Source organism: Lissotriton vulgaris, chromosome 9, assembly GCF_964263255.1.
Source record: "Lissotriton vulgaris chromosome 9, aLisVul1.2, whole genome shotgun sequence".
NCBI classification, from domain to species: domain Eukaryota; kingdom Metazoa; phylum Chordata; class Amphibia; order Caudata; family Salamandridae; genus Lissotriton; species Lissotriton vulgaris.
Window position 1 is genome coordinate 616,368,094 of NC_141697.1, and position 21,484 is coordinate 616,389,577.

Below are 21,484 nucleotides of genomic sequence, written 5' to 3' on the forward strand. Positions count from 1 at the left end.
GTTGGGTCGGTATATAACAGCCTGACCCAATTGACATATTACTCTGGTATCCCAAATAATGGTAAAGTTCTCAACATATAGCATCAGTGTAATGTATCGAATGTCTGTCTCATATCCAGCGAGATACAGCCGGCTTTGGTATCGTCCGCTGGGGTCAAGGATAGTATCTGGTGTAGTCGCCTTATATTTAGTGATGTACTCCTACCCAGTACAAAGCAGCACTGGTCTACATGTATCAGTTGTGTGAGATATGGTTGTAACCTTCGGGCTAGAATTTTAGTAAGGATTTTATAATCCGTATTCAGAAGAGAAAGGGGGCAGTAGCTTGACATATCGCTGGGTTCTCTGCCAGGCTTTAAGATGGATGCAACTAAAGCTTGTCTCTAAGTGGGGGTCAGTGATCCCGACTCCAGCGCTGAGCTATATAATTTTTCTAGGTGAGGGACTAATTGTGCTGATTATGTCTTGTAGAACTCCACAGGCATGTCCTCAAGGCTTGGGGTCTTGGTACGCTGTAGATCTTTTATTACAGAACGGATTTCAGATCTAGTAATGGGCTTTGCTAGCTCTTTTGTCTGGGCATCCGCGAGATGGGTGACGGTCAGAGCCTCAAGGAAGTCCAGCAATCCCTCCTCTGTCATGTCTACGGGAGCTGTGTGCATCTCCTCATAATATTGACGAAACACCATGTTAATTCCAGCTGTGTAGTCGCCACGCCACCCCCAGTATATTAATTTCTTGCATCGGGGTACTTATCGGTATATCTCGTATTATCCTAGCTGGGAGCGGGCCAGCCCTGTGTGCCTCAGCCTGCTGTTTCTGTGTGTATATTCTATAATCTATTGTGCGCAATTGTTCTAAGAGTTCTGCATTTTTTATATTCGCCTCTTGTAATGCCACCCTTTTTGTGTCATCTTGTAATCCTTCTTGTTCCAGTCCACCTAATTTTCCCTCCACGTCCTGTAACTCTCTGTGCACCATGACCCGGGCTCCCACTTTAGCGCTTATAGCTAATCCCTGGATAACCGTTTTGAAATCCTCCCATTCTGCCTGTGGAGATTCTGTAGTATCAGTATTTTCTGTAAAATAGTGAGTTATGGCCATAGAGAGGGTGTCACAGAACACTGGATCTTCAAGGGCTACCGACTGCGGCCGCCATGTCAGTACTGGGGAAGGGATCTTCCCCCACTCAAGCTCCACTTCCAGGGGTTTGTGATCTGACAGCGTTTTTTCCAGGTAAGTAGTGTGGGTGATTTTGGCAATTAACGGCATAGTAAAGAATATCCTATTGATGCGTGTATGAAGCATATGTGGGGGAGATAAAATGAATTCTCCCGATTTGTCAAATTGCGTATGTGTCTGGCGTCTCCCAGCGACCCCCCCAGCTGCCCAACTCTCCAAGGCTTCTGCTTGTTTCCTGCTGCTAGTCCCTAATAGAGGAGGATGGGAGAAATCTAGCTCTGTATTCAATACTGCATTGTAATCCCCACCAACTATCCAGGGATACCCCTCCCAATCAGCCAAGACAGTATTCAATGCCTCCCAAAACGTCTCCTGCTCTGCCTTGGGGGCATATATGCTGCCAAGTACCAAATGCTCCCATTCTAAGGTGCCACAAATCAATACATATCTGCCATTTATATATATTCTCTGTTTCAGGACCACTAGCGGGTGCTGTTCCTCACCCATATGGTAGCTCCCCTCACAAATGCTGAGTATGAGCTACAGTATAGTTGCCCCCTCCATTTCTTTCTTAACTAATCAGCTTCAGAGGGAGTGAGGTTCGTTTCCTGTAACATTACGATGTGAGCCTTTCTCCTTGTTAGTTGAGCGTATATCCTATGCCTCTTGTGTATTGACCTCAACCCCCTTACGTTCCAGGTCAGAGTCTTGTACCTTCCAGTGTGCGCCATGAGGAGTCATATGATGCTAGAGGTACACTAAGCATGTGCGTTCCTGTGTAACTAAGATTGCATCTGCATGAAGTGAGCCTACTCCCCTCTATTTCTAATCCCAATACAAGGTTCCTCCTCTGAACAGTAGAGGACCAAACAATAACACTGAGAACAATTAGGATGTCCAACATTGAGTGCACTACAGCAGTTGCATTGGGGGGGGGGGGGGGGGGAGGGGGGGATGGTACCACCAGCATAGGTAGATAATAGGAAAAAATACCACAATTATCGTCATAACCAAACGAGCCCGGGCCCGTGCATAACAAGTATATAAGTAGTACTGGTACAATATATGCAGTGTGGCACAGTCCATCTACAGTGCCCCATACTCATCAATTCCGGTCAATGCGAGTCTCTTCTGAACATCATACAAACCCATTATTTCAACCCAAGAAGTCATTCACAGTCTGGGGAGTGATTGATTGGAAGAGGGCCATACTATTGTCCGAGTCTGAGTGTACCGTAGAGTCCTCTGAAGAGTCAAGCGACTCTGCCAAAGATCATATTTTCTGGTCGTCGAATGCAGCTGCTGCTATTACCGGCGTTCTCTGACCCTCTAGTATTTGATCCGGAAAGGGGCTCAGTGTTGTTTCCTGTCTGGTCTGGGCCTTGCAGTATAGTTTGCTTCGTCCCGTCTTCAGCGATTTACGTGGTTTCAGTGTCACAGGTTGTGACACATTTTGTGACGGGCCCGGCGATAGTGTGACTTACATCCATTCTTCCGCCTCCTCAGGGCTGTCAAAGAAAAGTGATTTTTTCCATATATTACCTTTAATTTGGCTGTGAAGAAGAGAGCGTATTTTAAGTTAGAGTCCCTGAGGCGTAATTTAACACCCTGAAACGATGTTCTAATTTTTTGCACAGTCATGTGAAGTCTGGATACAGAGATATGCGTTTGTTTTCAGACTGGATCGGGGCCCTCTCTCGGGCTGCAATAAGCAGCGTATCCCGGTCTTTAAAATTGAGGATACAAGCTATTATTGGTCTTGGGGGAGCTCCAGGGGATGGTGGCCTTGATGGTATCCTATGCGCTCATTTCACGCTAAAGTATTCGGTAAGGCCCTCGGGCGCAATTGTGCCCTTTAGCCATTGTTCTATGTATTGGGTGGGGTTGAGCCCCTCACTGCGCTCGGGTAGCCCCACTATCCGAACGTTATTGCGTCAAGCCCTCCCCTCCTCATCGTCCACCCTATCCTGCAGTCCCGTGAGCTGGTGGTGCAGTTGTTGAATTTGATCCGAGTTTGGTTTGTGGTAAGATCTCGACTATGCAAAAGACACACAATTGATGGATGGAATCCATAACAAATCAAAAGATTCACCCCCAGTCAAGAGATCTGGGTTAAATCCATCATTCTTTTGCTCACCATGCCACCCCAGTTTAGATCTGGCCATATGCAAATCAGTTTTGACCCTGTGCCTCATGGGAACAGTTCAGCCCGAACTGCCAAGTCAGGTCCATCCTGAACCGGAAACAAGCATCCTAGGACCGGTTTTGGGGTTTCACCTCTCTTCAGCCTGGATAGCTTGATCCAAGTGGCACAGTGAGCCCAGGACCCACGTCTGGGCATACTTGGCGCACTTAGATCTCAGCTATGTGCATTTTGTTGGCGCAGACCATTTCTGCTAGCTTGGTATGATTGACCTTTGCCAAAGTAAAACCAGTGGTAAGGGCACTTACTTGTTGTTTGATGGCCTTTCTAGATTCTTGCACCTCCTGCAGTATTAGGTCCAGCTTGTCTACATTGCCTCCCTCTCCTGTCGGCGGAATACAGCTCAGGTCTGGGGTACTGAGGGTATCCCCCTGCTCATGTTGATCGCTCGCCCCTGTAGGTTGGGGCCTCCGATTGCTTCCCTCTAGGGCAGCTCATTTTACCCCTCCAAGCAGTGTGTCGCAGGGGCTATTGGTCACAATGTCAACCCCGTTACACCCTCGCGCAGTGTGAACACCAACTCCAGTATGGAACAGAAACTACGAGTTGCCACAACCTCTTCCCAACTGTGGGCACGGTCCCCAGGCTTGGGCCCAGCTGGGCCTTTTACTTACAGTTCGTTGTGCGGCAGACTACAACAGTCCTCTCTCAGGCAGGGGGTGAGGATACACTGTGTGTTTGGGGCCTGTTCCAACAGTACAGATAGCTCCATCGCTCTTGCCCCTGGTGCACCACTCGTTTATGGCCTCTGCAATCAAAGCTGGTACACGTCCTCAGTGTTGCTCCGTGTCCTCGAAGCAGCTCTATTTACTACGAGTTCCATAAAAAGGCACAGACCTGTAATGGCGGCCGCCAATATCACAGCTCCCGCATTGACCCAAGGGTGTGAACGTTTGCAGCGGGTCACGGGCACTGCAGCCAGAAAAATCAGGCCTCACAGTAAAGCCTTCAGGTGATGCTCCTCAGCGCACTGTCCAGATCCCTTATCCGCAGCAGAGTTTGTCCGGCTCTTCTACACGAAATACGCCCTCTGGCTTGGACGCATTAAAGGGCGACGAGTACGTGCACCTCAGCCCCGCCGCCCTCACTTGTGGGGCCGCCACCCTGGTGTCTTGCCGATTTTTGGGACTGTGGGAGATACGGCCGTAGACTCGATCAGGCCTCGTAGGGGGGGCCGCCACCAGCGCTCCTTGTGCGTTTTTTCCCTTTCCCTTTTGGGCCAAGTGACCACCAATGAGTCTCAACCGGTTCTCCTGCTGCGGGCTCTCCGGCATAAGTGGTTCATGTAGCAGTGCTGATCCATCTTCCGTCGATTGTCACATGTAGGTGTTGCTGCCTCATTTTTCAGAGGCTTAACAGCGGGGTCGCTGGACCTCCCTATGTTCAATACTATCTTAAATGGGCTAAACATTCCCAAATACATAAAAAGTGTTGCCCCAGGATTAATCTCACCAGGCTACAGCAATGGCTTGAATAAAATGGCATACTTTGTCCCTTACAAGTGGGTGTCTACGCCAATACTTCTAATGTAGATCAGGTGTTACAGATGATCTATTGGAAAACCGTTAACATAGAAAAGCGAAGGCTGTATGCTGTTTTTGTGGACCTCAGAGCAGCGTTTGACTTGGTCCCAAGAAGCCTGCTATGGAAAAAATTCGCTGAGCTGGGAGTTCCAATCTACCTGTGTGGAATAATTGATTACATATAAACAACTACGCCCAAGTTAGGTGTGGAAAACTGGGTGAAGTAACAGACACTTTCCCAGTAAACAGGGCAGTAAGACAGGGTTTAGTCCTGGCCTACCCTATTTACTTATTTTTAAATGATTAGCCACTTTTCTTAATAGCTGTGACAGTGATGCTCCCAGATTAGCAGGCATAAGGGTTCCAGCCCACGTGTTCGGTGAAAATACTCTCTTTGTAGCAAAATCACGATGGGGCTACAGAAAATACTTGATCTATTTAGTAGATTTTGCTTGTCGTGGGGACTGGAAATAAACAATAATAAAATAAAATACATGGTTTTCAATCCCTGTCATACCCCAAACCCCACCTTAGAGAGCCCACTTGAACAGGTTCATGTTTTCGAAAACCTGGGCATTACGCTATATGAAAAGATTAATTGGACTTAACACACAGCAAAGCAGAGACTTAAATTTGAACAGCATATAGGGGGTCTGCTGAAGTTGCACAAGGAATCCCAATGTAGATCTGTTTCCCCTGTCCTCCAGTCGTGTGCCTATCAGGCACTCACTGAAGTCCTATATAGTGCCGAGATTTGGGGGCAAAAAGATACAAAATCTCTGGTAACGGTCAAAAATAAGTTCATGAGGTGTCTTCTTTGTTTACCAGCACTCCCTTGATTCTGTTTAGATTGAATTTAGGGCTCTTGGCGATCTCGGGAAAGATCGAATTTCGACCACTGGCTTTTTGTAGGCATTTGTGAACCCCCAAACTAATTTAGTAGTTTGGAGGAAACACTTAAAAGTTCCCTCAACGTCAAAATCCCTTGGATCAAATATGTTAAAGACTCATTTAAGGGAATGGGTCTTACCAATTTCTCTTGACCCTGAGGGCTAGTGCAAAAGAATTAAAGAATCAATTTCAATATATATGTTTAATAATCTTTTAATGCATTCACAAGGCTGTTTAATAAATACCTTTTTAGCAGCTAAGGATACTTACTTTTTAGAAACTAAACTTTTCTTGATCAAATTGAGCCTAATTTTGCCAAAAAAACTGTATCTTAGGTTTAGATATGGGACACTACTATTGCATGCCTTAACGTCAAGATGGACAGGATTATTAAATGCGAATGACAAGGATTGCCCTATGTATGGTTACAAGAAAGAACATTTACCCCATTTCTTATTTATTCTTTTGCCCAGCAGACAGCAGGGCAAGAATAAAGTAGTTGTTCCCTATTTGTAGGAACCTCGGGCCTAGGAGAAATGAGCAGCCGCATAGAATTTTATGTCAAGTCCGGAAGCTCCTATTATGCTTTTCTTAACTTGCTTTAATCAATAGCAGCCAAGATAAACGGTAAAACTACAGTTCCCAGAAGGCCAAGCAACAGATTGACCAATAGGGAAACATGGAATCTAGAACCAACAACCAATGACCGGGCAGTCTCATGTATAACATTTGTCCTGACTGCGAACAGCCCTCTTTTATTGCTCCTCGCAGTCAAGATTAAGTACATGAGCCTGTTTTATATTTCTTAAATGTTTATTTTGATAGTTTAATGCATATTTCCTGAAATAATGTTGATATATTAAGCTGTTTTTGACTTTGTTGCGCTTTGCACTCCCCTGCTGCCGCTCGCACCTGTGCTCTTCCCTGCTGCCCGCGCGCTCATTATTTCTACAGCGCGACACGAGACAGCCATTTTCTAATGTTTATTACCTCAGTGGTGTTCCTGGCATTTCTCCTCGATGCAATTCTGCCCTGCTGTGTTTTTTCTTCACCGAAGCTTGGTTTCTCCTTCGCTCTTCCTCCGGTTAGATCCTGCATCTTTGGGGAGTGGTTTCCCTTCTTGTCCCAGCTAGTCATCTTTCCCCTCATGCACAAGGGCGGTCCTCGATTTCAGGTTTACTGTTAACCCTTTCCTACCTCGTTTTTTGCTTGACTCAGTAATTTGCCTATGGAGCTAGATAGCTCTCCAGGCTCTGACATGCAAAAGGAAGAAGGGGAGGCATTTAAAAATGATTTAAATGTATTTATTAATTCCTCTGTTGAACATGCAGTTGAAACCTCTATGATTTATTTTCTTCAGTAAATATGGAAAACTCTATAATGGCTTTAAAGTCCAAAGCTTTGGTCCATTCTGCGGGGGATAGCAGAAAAAGAAAGTTGGTACCTTACAGCACTAAATATGATGTTTCTACCAATGTGAGGTCACAAGTGTTAAGTGAGGTTTCCTCAAGTGAGGGTGAGGACGTTGTGCCTCCCAGGCCTCCTTCTAAGGAGGGGATTTCTATTGCTACTGCTGGTAAATGTAAATCAAAACAAAAAAATCCCAGAGGTACCTAAAAAACTGGTTATTTCTCAGATTTTGGTCACAGATGATGATCTTGGTGACGCAGATGATGCATTTGACCTTTTTGATGCCAATGACTCTTCTTCCCCTCCTGCTAAGAAGTCAAAAATTGATTCTTTTTACTCCAGACCTCTTCTGGATTTGGAGGGTTCCCCTATGTTTGATCCTGCTTCTATTCGCCATCCTAATTCCTCTGAATGGTTCCCTGCTTCTCATGTTGGTGATTATATTTCCGCTAGACTTCGTCTGCCTTTGGACAAATCCACTAGGTCCAAACTCAAGTCTAAATGTCCTAAGCCTTCCCTTTCTTCCAATATTACTGCTACGCCGACTATTGACCAACCTTTGTTAACTGTTTTCTCCGAATTTGGTAAGGACCCCTTTAAAGGGGTGGATAAGGCTTGGTCTACCTGTCAGGACAAGGTGTTGTGGGGCCCTTGGCCCGCATTTCGAAATGGCGGAATCTGCTCGTCTAGATAGTTCGGACTGGGATCCTCAGGATATTTCTTTATGGGTTCAAAGAGCCTTTTGTCTTCTTGGTGATGCCAATTTGGCTATTATACATGAACGCCGCAAAGGTCTTCTTATGAAGTTGGATCCCAAGTTGGCTAACTTGGCTGCCCTTGACCTTGGTATTAAGGCAGATGGACTTTTGTTTGGTGACTCTTTAATAAAAGACTTATGTAAGTTTGTCACCATATTTGCATCCATTGATAAAGCCCAGCAATCCTTAAAGAAAGTGTTTCCTCAACGGGTATTTGGACGGGCCGGCGCCAGCCGTTCATGCCATAACCAAGGCTCCAGAAGATCTTTCAATCCCAACTCCAACTATCAAGAGTTCAAACCCCAATTCTACCCTCAAAGAGGTCAGGTTTCCGAAGTCGTGGACAAAAAAACTTCAGGAATAATACCCAACAAGGCGAGTCCCTCAAATCCTCCCCTGTAGGGGTCGTTTAGTTCTTTTTCTTCCAAAATAGTGAACTCTAACTGCAGATCCTTGGGTTCTAAACTCCATCCAAGGTTATCTTATATAATTCTACGCTCTAGCTTTCCAAACAGGTTTCCCTCCTCCTCTCATCTTTTCAACCGACATGTCCAATCTCATCTCAATAGAAGTGCAATCCCTTCTCCAAAAACAAGCTATTCAAGCCGTCCCTCTAGACTCTTCAGGGTTTCTCAGTTCCATCTTTCTGTTTCGCAAGAAAAACAAAAAAAATGCATCTGTCATAGATCTGAAGTGGTTCAACCAGTTCGTGGTTTATCGCCCCTTCAAAATGGTAACCATTATTCAAATCAAATCAATCAAAAATGACTTTATTCGATTTTCAAAGAAAACCATAAAAGTACAGTTAAAAAGAGAAAAAGCATACTTTCTTATTAAAATTAATGTTAAAACAAGAATAGTGGTTCATTAGATGGACACAGAATTTCATTAAAACACCACAACAATCAATCAGAATTCAAATTGGGACGATGGTTAACGCAAAATCTTAAAAAATAAGCAGTAAATTTGGCATATAGTTCATTTTCCAGCATTTGCAAGGCTAAGAAGGCTGGACGACAGGTACGAAGCCCCATTATTCTTTTTATTGGAATCATCCAACGTCTGCGTGGGAGTATATAGAACTTACAGAACAGAACTGTATGTATTGTTGATTGACTGGAGATGGAATCACAAGGGCAGGTTGGCAGGGACCTCGACCAGTCATTCTGTTTGGGGAACGAAATAAGCCGGTAACCATTATTCATCTCAGAGACTATCTCCGCTTACATGACTGGATGGTCAGAGTAGACTTGCAGGACGCATCCCTTACTAGTCCAATTCATCGGTCTCACAGAAAATGTCTCCAGTTTCAATGGCTAGGAGTGACTTATCACTTTTGCTCCCTCCCCTTCGGTCTGTCGTCAGCACCTTGGTGACGTATCTGAGATCTCTTGGGGTCAGATTAATAATCTATCTCGACGACATCTTGATGATAAATTTGGACAAACAAACCCTGTTGTCCAATTTGAACATCACTCGTTCTAGCCTTTCAGATCTGGTTTCCTGTTTAATCCCGAAAAATCCATGCTCATTCCTTCTCAGCAAATCAAATTTTTAGGTTTTCTCGTAGATTCTTCCACTACTTCCCTTCATCTTCCACAGTCAAAAGTCTCAGCTATAAAATCAGAAATCTCCCAAGTTCTTCGAAACTCCTCAATTTCCTCAGATCCCTCGCAAGAATTGTAGGTCTTTTGTTTGCCTTCATTCAGGCGATCTTTCCAGAGCCTTAGCACTAAAGAGCCTTACAACGCCTAGAAATACGTCATCTGTGTCAAGGACTAGCTTATTCCGACTTGATTTCTTTAGATTCAGAATCTCGGCTAGAACTCAAATGGTAGATAGACCATTTAGATGCGTGGAATCGAAGGACAATCTTCGCCTTAGCCCCAGATCTTGTATTAGAATCTGATGCAAGTCTGTCGGTCTGGGGCGCCCATTGTGCACAATCTCGACTGGAGGTACATGATCACTGTAGGAGTCGATATTGCACATAAACTGTATAGAGATGCTCGCAGGTTCCTTTGCAATCAAAAGCCTCTCAAAGGGCAGGGTTGTTGTTCTATCCTACTTCGCATGGACAATGTTTTTGGGGTCTGTTACATAAACCATCTAGGTGGCACAAAATCCAAACCTCTTGCGAAGTTAGCAAAGAGTCATTGGGAATTTTGCCTCCTCAATAAGATCTCGTTCAAGGCAGAATACCTGACATGCAATCTCAACTCAATCGCAAACTGGCACTCTCATTACTTACCGGACTCCAGCGATTGGAACCTTCTGCCATCCGTCTTTCAATCTCTGTTTCAAAAATGGGGCCCTTTGCAGGTCGATCTCTTTGCGTCTCGCCTCAATACCCAACTTCCACACTTCTTCAGTTGGCGTCCGGATCGTTTTGCTCTTGCCACAGACTTCTTCCTCCAAGATTGGTCTCCTCATCTGAATTACGCCTTTTCTCCTTTTATCATGATTAACAGAGTCCTTGCCCAGTCCAGATGCCATTTAGCCTCTCTGGTGCTAGTGGTCCCCTTCTGGCAATCACAGATTTGGTTCCCATCTCTGCTAGAGATGGTGGTGGATTTTCCGGTTCTCCGTCCCTCATGCAACAATCTTTTGCTGGATCCCCTGGGTCAGCCTCACAACCTCATTCTAAACAACTCTCCGATTCTGTCTGCTTGGAAGATTTCAGGTCTAGTCGCCCTGACTTCCTCATTTCAACAGCTTCTCTCTTCATTAGCAGAGCCTGGGCTCCAGGGACAACTAAAGCTTACAAATCAGCGTGGTCTTTATGGGCAAGTGGGTGTTTGGGAAAACATATCGATCCCTTTTCAGCACATTTAAATTACATTGTCAATTTTCTGGCTCCAGAGGCCAGTTCAGGTAAGTCTTACAATACGGTTAATGTGTACAGATCGGGGATTTCTCTTAATCACAATACCATTGATGGTAAACCAATTGGTGCATACCCCCTAGTTTGTTGTCTCCTAAGAGTCGTAAAGTTTTCTAAACCTCCTTTAACAAAGGACTCTAAGTTATGGGACGTGAATCTGGTGCTCAAACTCTTTTCAGAGTGGGCAAATTATGAGGCTCTTTCTATGAAAATGCTCTTAGCTAAACTTACTATGCTCTTGTGCTTGGTTTCTATCAAACGTGTTTCAGATGTCAAAGCTATTGATGTTTCCTCTTGTCAATTTACCCCTTTTGGGGTGATGTTTCATATTAACAAACTTACAAAAACCAATTTGAATTCTGTTTTTTACCAGGGTTGTGTAGGTCAATGCCTCAAGGTGTATGAACAACGGACTTTGGATCTCAGAACGTCCTCCCATTCCCAACTTCTCATTTCTTTCCGTAAATCCCATAATTCTGTTTCTTCTGCCACGTTGGCCCATTGGGTTATGTCCCTTGCTGATATTGATGTCTCAGTCTTCGGGGCTCATTCTGCCAGGGGAACCATGGTCTCCAAAGCTTTTTCAGCAGGCTCCAGATTGGAGGACATACTGAGATCAGCTGATTGGTCCAATGACAATGTGTTTCGTATATTTTATTGTAAACCTGTTATTACCACTGCTTCTTTAGTTGTTGATATGCTTTGAACAAGCATAATAGGAGCCTAAAATGTAAGTAAGTAAAAATCTTTATTGCATGATTAATTAAAATCTTTGCAAAATAGTACGTTTAAAGTAGGTCACATGTACCAATACATTTGTTAAAAGAACCTCAATGTAAATTACAATAAGAACAGTTCAATATACACCACAAGTTTTATCGAACAGTTAGCTAGGGTAAAAGCAGATAAAAAACTCCTGATTTAACTGTTATAATTATTGTTTGTGTCCGTAGTGCAGTGCCCTGTGGTTTTTGATTGCGATTTTCAGTTAGAACCGCAGTTTGAGAGTTGCGACTTCTACCTTGTAAAACCAGATCTCTGCGTTTGATCTGTTATGTTACAGTTAAAATTGACATAGCTTTGGCAAAATTAACAAGTTTCACCAATCTGCATGCTAATTGGATGTCACTTCCATTAAAACAGGCTTTTAATGCTTGCCTGCGGTTTCGGATCCCTCTCACGTTCCAGGCTGGCTTTAATAGCAGTTTGCGCTCTTTATCTAAGCCTCTGCAGCTGCACAGCAAATGGAGGATATCGTCTTTGGATGCGCCGCAGATATTACAGTTTATAATTGTGTCTAACCTTTGCCAAGGTGGAAGGTGCTGGTTGACTGGTAAAACTCCCATCCTCAGTTTCAGATACAATTCCTTCGCAATTTTTGAGAATCTTGTTCCCAAGTAGGATTGCGGTGCGGCTCTTGTGTAACTCTGGATAACAAACCACCCGTGTGCTCTTTTGGATAGGGTAGATTTGTCTTCTTCCAAAGACAATAACTTTACTGTTTTGTTTACTAATTGCTTAAAGGTTTTCTGTGGGCCATTAATCTCCCAAAGCTCTTGCAGGGCTAGGTGGTTTATTGCCGTTTGTCGATAGACTGCAACTGGATTATCTTTGTTTTTGTTCATCTCTTTCCATAAGTATGAGTTCATAGAACAGTTCTCTGCTCCATTTATTTTGTACCAACACTTTGCGTGAGCCCCCTTCCGTGCTACTTGCTATTTTTGGGGGCCAAATTCTAATTTTAGCTGGGCTGGAGAGACGTATTAAGGAAGATTAAAAATTAATCGAATTGATTTCGACACTACTTTATCCAGAACTGTTTTGTCTCTTCCTCTCATGCATTCGCTTCCATAGGTGATGGTAAGAATCAATTTTGCACGAAGGACTTCTAGAAGAGGCGATAGATCAGGGCCTGTTATTTTTTGCTTGATTCTTTTTAGGGCTACTTCCAGTGCCGTCCCTCTTGTTCTAATAGATGCTTTGTGTTGTCCAAAGGAGCCCTTTCTGTCGAAAATGATACCCAGATATTTGTACTCATCGACCACCTCCAACAATTTGCCCTGAAGTTCCCATCGAGGTTGCCCTAGTTTCCTTCAATTCAAGATCATCACTTTTGATTTCTCCAAGTTTATCGTTAGCCCGTTTCTGCCTGAAAAGTTGCCTGTAGTATTTATAAGGTGTTGAAGGCCGACTGGAGTTCGGCAGCTCAGTATTAAATTGTCTGCATACAGTAATTTTGATATTGTTTGGCCTCCTAAATTTGGGGCATGATGGATGCAGTTGTCGAGCTCTGCTGAAAGATCAGACAGGAAGAGGTTGAACAGGGTCGGGGCAAGGACACATACATGCTTCAGCCCCTTGGTGGTCGTTCCTTTCCTCGACAGGATGTTACCGGTTCCTAGTTTTATTTGGATCCATGTGTCGTAGTGAAGTGCAGTTAGAAGGTTCAGAAGTTACGGGTCGATTTTCCAGCCTGATAGTTTGGCCCAGAGTTTACCCCTGTCGATGCTATCGAAGGCAGACGTATAATTAATAAAACAGACAGATAGTGGCTTCTTGATTTTTACTGTGGCGTCTATTAATAACGAGAGAGCAAGAATACTAGTAGTTGTCCCTGGACTTCTTTGAAACCTGTTTGGTTAATAGGAATGAATCCTCTCGTTGATATCCATTCGGTGAGTTCTTCCAGTAATAGACCTGCAAAGTGTTTTGCCTCTAGGTCAATTAGGGCTATTAGCCTGTAGTTCTTACCTTGGTTTTTGCTGCCTTCTTTGAAAATGGGGGAAATAATAGATCCTTTCCAGGAGTTTGGGATTCTCCCCCCATCCAGGATGTTTTTAAAAAGGGGATGTAGGTGTTCAGCCCAGTAGTCTGGGTCTTGTTTGTATAGACTAGGAGGAATTCCGGTGGGCCCCGGAGCACCCTCTTTCTTACCCTTTGAGATGCGATTTGTGATCTGATTGATTGTGAATAACATGGGATTATCTTCTCCTACGTTCGTTCGTGATTGGAGATCGCAATTGAAGGCCGTGGTGGCTTGAGTAATTTCAGCTGTGTTTTCGTTAAAGTGGTGCTGCAGGTACTTTACCCAATCTTCTTCTGTTATCTGTGAGTTTATTTCATAACACCTTGGTTGTCTAGGTTGTTCACTGTGCACCAGAATCTCACGCTGTTATTAGTTTTGACATTGTATAGCAGTTTGGCCCATGTCTTCTCTGTAGTTTCATGCCTTATTTGCCAAGCAATTATGTTCTTTCTGCATTTTAACTTCCTTAGTTCTTCCTGTAAGCTGATGTCGGGGCCTCTCTGGTGCAATTTGCGAATTACTCTGTTGATTTTCCTTTTTATTTGCCTCAGGTCATGGGCTTGAATTGATAGAGGGGTCTTTCTTTGTTCACTCTTATCTCCAATGGGTAGACTTTGATGATTCTTAATCCCGCTTGTGGCTACTCCTGTGTTTGAGTTCGCATTGGTTGAGCCGAGGTTTGCTAAGAAGTTCTCCCATGCCTTGATGTTATCCCCTTCATTTATTCTATTTTCTTCCCAACAAGATTTTGCCATTTCCACAAATTTTTCCAGATCCTTTATTATGTATTTTATTCTCTTTTGGTTTGAAGTTACTGTTAAGTCTTGACTTTTAGTTGAGAAAGTTTGCGTTGTACCCTGAACCTCCAGATTAAGCTCTTGTGGCAAGTGGTCGCTACAATCCATTGTTCCAATCTTAAACCCGCTTACTAGAGTGATGAGTGAAAGAGATGTAAAGGTATTATCTATGGCTGAGCTTGTCATCATGTTATGGTATGTTGATGCTTGGGGGCAGTCACCCGGGAGTCTGCCGTTTAATGCTATCAGCCCCAGACTAGTTAATTCCATCAGTAGGGTTTTAGATACCTTGGATAGTTTGCCCCACTTACTTTCAACCAACGGCGAGAACCCCCATTCTAGTAGTTGTTCTTCTGCTGCATTATCATTGCCGTTTTTCCCGGAGAGGGACATGTTGAAGTCTCCTGAGATGATGTAATGAGGTGTCGTTGCTACTGTCATGATCCTCGTCAATTCTACACTATGTATTTTGCACCCATTTTGTTTCTCTCTAGGGTGAATATAAGTATTAACCAATACCACTTGTTGTTTAACTTTCTTAGGTCCTGCTATCTCCATCTGAATTGCATTGATCCCATTATAAGATGTGTATCTCATCATCAGTTCTTTGGCTGTGGTTACTGTTTTTATCGACGCGTACGTGGTTAAACCACCTTTCAGACGTCCATACTTCGAGCTTCTACTAGCTGGTAGATGATATGACTTATAGCCTTGAAGGTGGAGAGGTTCTGCCACCCAGATTTCTTGAAGTAGGATTAGATCATACTGCTGAAAGTACGTCAGTAGTTCTGTAAGCATGATTCTAGTCCATTTATATTCCAGGAGCAGACTTTTAGTTGCAGATCATCTTCTCCTTGTTTGATGGCCTGTCATGGGTCAGTACGCCTGCTATTGATGGTTTTTGCTAGCGAGGACAAGTCTTCTGGTATTATGTTCTCGTTGTTTCCCTGGTTGCGTGGGCTAGTACTGTCCCTAGTTTCTACTGTGGTGCTCCGAGCCCCTTTCAGCACTGATTTTGTAGATCCGCCAGTCTTAATTCTTTTGAAGGGGTCCCAGTTATGTTCTTTGTCTTTTTGGAGTAGTGGTTCCGGGTAGCCAACATTGTACAGTGGTTTTATACGGATCCCCCATGCTTCTAGTTGACTCTTCTCTTTTAGAATCTTCTCCACTGTCTCCCCTGTAGTCCAAGTGGTTTTTGATATTTCTTGCTCTGATAGGTGATTGAGTCGCACAAATTCTACAGAGTCTAGCTCTTGAGTAACAATGCCAACTAGGTTGTTAACAGAGCTTAGCAGTCGGCGAATGTTGCCTTTATTTAGGGTGTCTTCCCGGCCGTTAGATTTAAACTCTGGGATAAATAAGATTATTTTTTATTGTTTCCGCCTTGCTGTTTCTTGGGGTTTTTCCATTCTTAGCTGTGTTTCCCACTCTTGTGGGTATCTTAAGTGGCTGGGGGTCAGAGCTGATCTCGTTTCCATGATCCCGTATGAGGACGGGATTGGACGCGTCTGCCTGCCCATTTGCAGCTATTTCCACTATGGGGTCCTGCGTTATCATTTTTGTTTTGGTATTTTTTATCTTTTCCGAGCCCGATCTAGCTTGTGCATTTGGGGTTTTTGTTGTTTTGATTATATTATCTGTCCAGACTATATGCCCCACTTCCTCTTTGTAGTTGCTGCTCGTTGTTTTTTCATCCTTTACGTTACCCTGAGCAGTTCCCGGAAGATGCTCAGTTTGTTTGGCCTCACTTTCTTTTGGGGTCACTTGGCTTCCTCGTGAGGGTGGTCTATCTTTATCTTCAGTGCCCTATTTAGAGGGTTCGTTAGATGCCGTTGTTCTCCCTTGTTGAGCTGGAGGTTTTGTTAATGCCACTTTGATCTGGAGATCCCTTTGCGATCTTACCCATCGGATGGAAGAAAGTCTGAATGGAAGTTGTTTTATTCCTCCCTTTTCTTCTCATTTTGCGTCGTCGTTTTGAGGGTTGCGTTTTGAATAGCTGTGCGTCATCATCTTCGGGCTTACTTGATGGCTCAATGGGGCTGCGCAAGTGCTGCTCATCTTTTTGGTAATTCCCCTTGAGTTCTTTTTGATTGGGTCCCTGACGTTTCCACACATCAGAACCACCTTGTTGCATTGCTGTTGTTTGTGACATAACTTGTTTTTCCTTGTCTGAAGTTCTCGTCTTTTCCTTCGTCTGGCAATGCGTTTGTGTGCTTACTTCCCTTGATTAATTTGGGGTAGTTCAATAAGTTTTTGTACAGATTGTTGATAGGTTCCTTCCCTAGAGTTCTACCTTCTCCTATTCCTTCTCTTTTAGGATCGTATTCTTGAGTTCCATTGTTGTTTTTGATGTTGTAGGCTTCCTTTATTTCAGTTAGGAGATCTCGCATTACTGTCAGTAACATGGCAATTTTATCCGCTATTGAGAAGCATGCACAACTAGGGGGGTTTATTATTGTTTCGAATTGGACTCTCTTGATCAAATTGTTCAGTTCCAAGAGTTTATTGTTAATGCTTGCAACGTTTGTTGCTAAGCAATTGAGAAGCGCTAACTGGATGTCCATCTTATCCGAGTGATATTCCATCTCTTTTGTAGATAGTTGCATGGTATTTAGTAGGGACTCCCAGAACTTATTCTGTTCTGTTGGTGTTTCCTCTATGTTCCGTTTTGTAGCAGACTCATCAGTAAGGAGCGGCTTGTCTCTTATTTTCAAGATATATGTATTGACCAGTTTTTCCCATTCTTCTGTTGTGCGGGAGGATTTTTTACTGCACTGATGGCTATAGGTCTCCTCGTGATTGTCTGGGGTTTTCTCCTGCTCACTTTTGGAACGCTTTGGCGTTGAGATTATTTGATGTCCTTCTAAAAATTGGCCTGAGGGGTGCTGCTCAATAAGTCTGTTTCTGTGTCCTGGAGGTCTTGTGGGTGCTGTGGGCTGGTGTTCAGTCTTTTGTAGACGGAAAACAGCTCTTCGAAACTCTTTTGGTCGATCTTGTCTTCCTCGAATTCTATTGGTTGTTCTGTTAACGTATTGTTAACCATTTTATGCTCCGGTGATGTGTTAGAGAGCGGGGTAACGATTTGGTAAATTCAGGATGTTGTGTCACTATTTCTTCACTTGGTGGGCCGTCCGGATTGAGATTGATGGTTCTAGAGGAACTCTCATTGGCTCTAGGGACCCGCTGAAGAGTGGTGTGCCCAAAGATTGCCTAGATTCCCTTGATCCTTTATTTTCTCTTTCAGTACTATTTGTGAAATGGTCTTCGTTGAGGGGAAGGCTGTCATTGCTGTAGCCCCCACCGTTGTCTTCATATTCGCCAACACCTCTGACACCTTCAACGATAGTTGCTTCTGTGTACAGTCTTTGCTGTCCCTTTCTGTCTCTCAGAGCTCTCTTCCTGCCTGTGTCGACTCTGGTGGTGGACTTTTTGGGGTTGTTCTTGATACTGTTCTTGAGGCTGTTCTTGTCCTTATCTCTTCGGTTGCTTGCGTTGTGTGCTTTTCTGGGGTTGGGGGGGGGGGGCTGGAAGTCCCCGCTGTGTTTCATTGGCTTGATTTAATAGAGCACCAGCATCGTTTACAAAGAAGAACTTAGAATAATTTTTGGGTTGATAACCATATTTTTGTGCTTTCTCAAGTGGTGGAGGACCACTGCTTAGCTTTTCAACGTTGGCGTGTGATCTAAGGCTGCATAGGCCTACCGCTGCTGAGTTTTCCACGTTGCTGGATGGTATGTTGCCTGATTGATTAGTAGGTACTTTAAGAGCCTTGTTCTTCTTCCGATTGATAATTACGCTAGTGATGCTCTGCCGTTCTTTGCCCGATCGCATTCTGTTGGACTGATCAAACTACCTGTCTGCACGTCTTTTTGCTTGTTCAATGCTCTCTGAAACTGTCCGGCGCTGCTAGTAGATGAGGTGATTTCCTAAGAGTGTGCCGACCTTTCCAATGGAATCAGGATCTTTTGCTGCTGGGCTTAACGCAGTTTCACCTAGATGCCTTCTATTATGTCACGAGTTTGACTACGAATTGAATTTGAGATTGAAATTGAAATTAAAATTGAAATTGCTTAGCTGATTGAGGTTCTGGGCGGTGGTAGTGCTGGCGAACGGATTTTAAGAACTCGGAGGATCAAATGTTCAGTACTGAGCAGTGTGGGGAACTACTGCAGTGGGTGTGCTCATCTGGGGACTTGAGCTCTCAATCCTAAAAGTTGTGTCAGTTATGTTAGTCAAACGGGAAAGGAGTAGGAGTAGGAGAGAGGAGGGAGGAGAAGGAAGAAGTTTCTATTTGTCTGGCTTACCTCTCGATTCCTTAGCCTCCCCTCTTTTGTAGCTGTGAGGCTTTGTAGTTTGTAGTTTTGTCGTTTTAGGAGTTTTATGGCCACTTGTGACCCCTTGTAGCTCTTTGTGCCCCTGTGCCCCTGGTGCTGAACAGCAAGGAAAATGAGAGGAAGTAAAATGCAGATAGGAGCGATAGTCCGATCCTGGTGCTTACTTGCTCTTGCTTGTCCAGCAGCCCTGTGGCACCCTGCTCCTTCTTTATTGGGGACTTGCTGCTCCTGCAGCTTCTGCCTCTCTGTTTCTCTGCCCGCTGCCCGCTGTCTCTGCTACCTGCAGTGGATTTGCCAGGGTGCTACCGACCACCAAAGCAGGAGCAACAGGGGCAGGGCAATAAATAGTCGGGCAGCACTGCCACTGTGAACGGCTGTTGGCTGTGAGCAGTGGGTGGCTGTGAGAAGACTGTATGAGGCTGGGGGGAGGCCCAAGGGACGTGTAATTGCTGGATTACGCCAGGCCCCACCGGTCCCACCAACTCACCGGTTTCTCGGCTCCCGCTGCTTCCTGCGCCTCCACCAATTTTCCAGGGGGGTGGAGGGGAGGGCGGGAGCGGGGTTGCAGGTTCCCGGGCTCGCTGCGTTGACTTTCTCGCCTTTCACTGCATCTCTTGGTGAAGTAGCGGTGGCGGTGCCAACAGTCACCGCTGCGTTCCCCGACTCCGCTGGCTCCGCTGGCAGGCTCCGCTCTGCTCTGCTCTACTGACTGGGGCTGACTGGCTCTGCTCTGCTCTGCGGCAAGATTGCAAACCCGGACAGGATCCAGAAATTCCACATGTGTTACTATCTCAAGACAAGAGAGTCAAAACATAAAATGTAGATTTCCCTGGTAATTTATGACGGAAAGTCCTAATTTTATTAAAGACAGGAAGACGGGTATTATCCCACCACCACACTTTTTAATATGTGTTCTTCTCCCTCCCTATAGCGATTCCAGCTCTACCACCAGCTTCTTCCTGATCGGTGCCATCTCCCGCTAGAGGATGCTGTTCTGCAACGTCCTGTTTCATCGTTCACACTGATCCTCCTTCCGACTTCGAAAATGACTTTTTTAGAATTTAGTCAAGAGTTTTTTGTTTGGATCTAGCCTTTGGGATTGTTCTCTCTATTTTCTCTTTGTTTATGGACAGTATCTAATTTGCTCGCCGAAGAAAAGAGGGCTGTTCGCAGTCAGGCCAAGTGCTATAGATGAGACTGCCCGGTCATTGATTGTTGGTTCTAGATTTCATGTTTCTTCATTGGTCAATCTGTTGTTTGGCCTTCTGGGAACAGTAGTTTTACCATTTATCTTGGCTGCTATTGATTAAAGCAAGTTAAGAAAAGCATAATAGTCGCCTCCGTGTCTTTAATAAAATTAAGACTTTCCGTCATAAATTACTAGGAAAATCTACATTCTTCAAACGGACTTGGTAACCCATATTGCTTTTGCTATATCCAGAGTTTTAGTGCATGCTTGGCTGATAACGAAAAGAGAGACCAGTGTAGCAATTTTAAAGGACATTGACAGTTTTTATTAATACTTGGCTCATGTTAAATTATTTATCTGGTATTGCAACCTTCTCAAGGCCCTATATGTAGCATGCATGGCCCCTGGCTCGTAGACTGGGCACTATCTTTTAAAAATGTTTTTGGTGCATGTTTTTATCTTTGTTATTAATCTTGTTATTTATTGTATTATGTATCTCTTTTATGGTAATGTACTGAAAAAAGTATGAAATTGACATGCTTTTGAGTTATATTAGCGATTCGGAGTGGGTCGCAAATAGACCTACCCCATGAATATTAATGAGGTGGGTCACAATTTGCAACACACTATGATTCGCTTCCCATTTGCAAATGGGTTACCACCATTTCTCAAATGGTGGTATATTGTGAATGTTTTGCGACCGCCTTATGGTTGCACAACCTTCATACATACCATTTCAATTGGTACTTAGGAAGGGACGCCTTTCAACAAGCCCCTTCCAAATACCAAATTGCAAAACCCATATTGCAATTTGGGGAAAAGTTATCTAATCGCTATTTCGGCATTGCACATCTCAAAAGGTATTTTTTATGGTTGCAAATGGCCTGATTCGCAGAAGCATATATCTAGCCCTTAATCAGCAATTAGATAGCTACTGGGACATGGACTTTCATGTGTTTCACAATACAATAAAGCTGTTTTATAAAAACTTTGAAGTATTTAGCAGTCATACTGTGCTTAATTTGAGGCAGTGGTTTCTGGTGCTCAGCACTGGCCATTAATCATCAGCACCAGCGGTTTTCATGAGCACCAGTTAAGGACACATTAATTTACAGGGAGATTAAGTGATTTGCCCCAAATCACAGTATGTTGAGCCGACGCCGAGACTTAAACCCTTGTTCCCCAGCTCTGAATTCGGCAGCTCTGGCCATTATGCCACATCCTTTCCCAACGTTCATTGCTAGTAGCTAGTTCTGTTTTAGGCGCTAACAGGAGAAATGGGCCGGGGCCAGCTGCCTCCCGATGAGAGCCCTTGCACGTTTTTTTTGTGTGCAAATTAACCACTACCGTTGCATACTTATATCAATGAAGTCCCCAGAAGAAATCATTTCCCAGTAGTGTAGAAAAGACCGAGGGCCTTATTTATGAAGGCCTTGCGCCGCCGGTGCGTCACTTTTAACATGGGAAAAAGTGACGCACCGGTGGCGCAAGGCCTTCATAAATAAGG

The 21,484-nt window shown here is 44.2% G+C and overlaps 1 long non-coding RNA gene across 3 annotated transcripts in view; it reads left to right on the top strand.

Annotated features, from left to right (window-relative positions):
* LOC147691963 (uncharacterized) overlaps positions 1–20,965 on the top strand; it is a 43,121-nt gene extending 22,156 nt beyond the window's left edge. For all 3 annotated transcript variants that reach the window (XR_015299977.1, XR_015299976.1, XR_015299978.1), the window contains one exon: positions 19,720–20,965. This is a non-coding gene — a long non-coding RNA (uncharacterized LOC147691963). The remainder of the gene's footprint in view (positions 1–19,719) is intronic.
* Positions 20,966–21,484: the final 519 nt, after the last annotated feature.